Source organism: Musca autumnalis, unplaced genomic scaffold, assembly GCF_047663935.1.
Source record: "Musca autumnalis isolate F117 unplaced genomic scaffold, ASM4766393v1 scaffold_3, whole genome shotgun sequence".
NCBI lineage: Eukaryota > Metazoa > Arthropoda > Insecta > Diptera > Muscidae > Musca > Musca autumnalis.
Genome location: NW_027411866.1, coordinates 68,082,638 through 68,086,017, shown reverse-complemented (window position 1 = coordinate 68,086,017; position 3,380 = coordinate 68,082,638). Strand labels below are relative to the sequence as shown.

At 32.4% G+C, this 3,380-nt stretch overlaps 1 protein-coding gene across 2 annotated transcripts in view; it reads left to right on the top strand.

Annotated features, from left to right (window-relative positions):
- LOC141400055 (uncharacterized) overlaps positions 1-3,380 on the top strand; it is a 207,784-nt gene that overhangs the window by 32,575 nt on the left and 171,829 nt on the right. The gene's annotated exons all lie outside the window — the stretch shown is intronic.

Sequence of the window (3,380 nt, the reverse complement as noted above, 5' to 3'; positions counted from 1 at the left end):
GCCTTGTGTTGTTACTCTGAAAGGAAATAAGAAGGAAGTCGACGTTTATTCATTTTGGTTTACAGATTTGGAAAGCAACACCTAATGTAATACACTCCTGCTCAACTAACCCATTATTTCACAAGAAGATGATTTGGTTGATAAGAAATTCATAATTGAATAGATATATTTATTCAAGACATAATTCAGATATGGAAAAGTAAACATTAAACAACAGAAGTTGACATTAATATTATAAATTTAAAGAGGCTTAATATAAATTATAAAACATATACTGAGAAATATAACAATATAGTATAACATTGCATAAACCTATTTTTCATTTCAATTATTGTTATTATTTTTTTAGGTTATCCAATTTATATATATTTAATGACATATCTATATTTTTCTGAATCAAACTGATTCTAAACATTAATATATAATAGTATAATGCTTCCCAATGACTACTTATTCATTACAAACCGCAATGGGTTAATCTTATTGTTATGAATGGATGCTAAACGTTTATAAAAATTAAAGGAATGGAAGGAACAGATTGCGATGGAATTTTACAAGAAGAAATACGATTTAGAGATTGTCCTCAATGAACGAGGAGAAGTTGCATTGTTGTTATTTATATATACAGAAAAAAATTTGGTTTTGGTACCCAAAGCGACCAAACGATGCAACTACTCTCGCATTGTGACCATTATCCAAAGACAAATATTAATATCAAAACAAAATGAAATAAAGATCAGTACGATAAGAGAAGAATTTTTGGTTTTGCTTACCCCTTACTCCATCATGTTGAAGGCCTCCATTCACGAACGATGTATGTGGGTGTGTTTCTCTGTTTTAATGGGAGATTGTAAAGCTAAATGATTTTGATCAATGAGTTGATTTTGTTTTCTTCCTGAAATTCCAATAACTTGCAAACTGTTTTACTCTACTGTGATGTCATAGAGAGTATTATGATTGTAGATACATAGGAAATGGGAAGTTATCCTACAGAATGAGTATGCTATGATTTTAAAATTTTAATGGTAATGGTCTATGACGTTTTTTGTTTCTTTATGAAAAAATGGTTAAATGGAACTATATTTTTTGTTAAAATTTTAAGGATTTTTTTTTAAATTATCTAAACATTAATAGATTTTTTTGTTTGGTTGAATGACTGAATTTTAGTGATTTCATTCATTAATTCTAATGGGTATTCGCATAGTGATATAAAATTTTAAAGTTCAAATTTGAAGAATTAAATGTGATTTAAGGGTATTGAGCAATTTTGTTGTTGTTTTTTTTTTGTAGGGAGTTTGTAATTACGATTAGATGTTCAAAATTTTAAACTCAGCTTTATGTGTCACCTATGATATTGAGGATGTTATGCCTTTGCAAATTTATGGAATTTCACCAGAAAGAAAAGTATATAGTTAAGTGTGAGTAACTTTAACTTATTGTATGTTACCATCGTTTGATTTTCTAAGGCGTTGTTGGTCAGGGGAAACGCTTCCAATTCATACCAGGGATGAAATGACTTCTATCTATACTTATATTGACTGGAGTCACTGTTGGTGCAAATAGACAGTTTATAAAGTTCTCCTAAGTTTATTTCACGCTGCAGATTTGGGAATGTTACGCATATGGAGAACGATCTGTTTGCTGCTGCTGTTCCTGATCAGTTTTATGTATACTGAGGAAGACCGTATATGTAGAATCTGGCTCTAGATTATGTTCTTCTGCTGACGTCAATTTCAATGAATTGGGGACGCAGAAACAAATATTCTGAAACCGGAGATGAAGTGGAATTTTTGAACAGAACCAAAATAAATGAAGATCAGTTGTCTCCTGGTGAGATTGTGCTGCATAATGTGATAATTTATAACATCCAAGAATTAAAGTGATGAGAAAATACCATTATAATACTTTTTATGAATAAAATAGCAATTTAGTGATATTTAGTGCAAAATAGTAGTGAGTAAAATCTGTTGTTGTTTGGGTAGAGTGAAATGATGAGTATGTTTTTACTCGAGGTACAATAAATAAGTGTATTCCAACCATAACATTTGCAGAAAATCCAGACAATCAATCACCAATTAATTTCGGAAAGAAAACAATGGGTGTCTATATTGTAGCCTTAAGAAATGACCCAAGCATTGGTGTAGTATATACGAGCCCTAACCACTATTAATTCGTACACAGAGCATATTTCAACAATGTGTTATTAAAGTATGTATATTAGGGCGACCCATAAAAAACAAAATATTTTTATTTTGGAGCTCCTACCTCCTAAATTTGTTTCGATTTGATCCAAAAACCTTATATATGAAATTTTACGGAAATTGGTTAACGTTAACCCGTATCTACCGAGCGATCTTTGTTTCCATAGTAATTTGTATGGGGTCAAAGGTGCATTTTCACGAAAATTCTCTAAAGGCCGAAATTATTGTCCAATCGATGAAAAAACTTTAGCAGTTCATTATTGGGGCTAAAAAATTATCTCTACAAAAATTTATGACGATCGGTTAACGATAACCCGTGCTCTCTGGCCGCTTTTTATTTTTCATAGAACTTTGACCAAAAACTAATTTTCCGAAAATCGCTCTACAGGCCACAATTATTTTCCAATCGATGGAAAAAAGTTAACCAGTTCATAATTGTGGCTGAAAAATAAATCCTACAAAAATTTATGAAAATCTATTCTCTTTAGACATATATTTGACGTTAATTAAGTTTCATGTTAAATAGTGAAAAAATACGTGATGTACGAATTAATAGTGGTTAGGGCTCGTATGTACCTGAATTCGTATTAATTAATCGGCCTTTTTTTCGTCTAAACGTCCCCTACAAACCTGATAATTCAGGACACTTTGGAACTGAATTAGACAGAAAACAGGACGTTATTAAGTTCTTATGTCCTTACTGTGGTAGGTTCCCGTGTGTTTTCCATCGTCATCTCCCAAGGTGTAATAGTGGTTTCCTAGCTTTTCCTTCACCTTTGCTTTTATGAACACCGGCGCCAATTTTGAGTTAAAACTTTTTTCCAAGTTGCTCTGAGCAAAGTTTCTCCGGAAAACAACTTGGCCAACATTTAATACTCTGGGTCTTGAGCGAAGGTTATATGTCCCTTGATTTCGCTCATATGCCTCCTTTATATGCTTTTGCAAGTTCTGACGAATTATTTGAAGCTGGTCATCTCTTTGGAGATTGACACATGGCTCGTTTAATATCAATTCATTTGATGAGGCGTGAGTAACCATGTCAAACCCATAAAGGGCATGGTAGGGAGAACATTTAATAGACTAATGGACAGTATTACGCAAAGCACAACTGATAGCGGTCAAGTTTTCATCCCACTGTTTGTGGTCGTTTTTAAGATATGCGCGAATGCCGGCGATAAG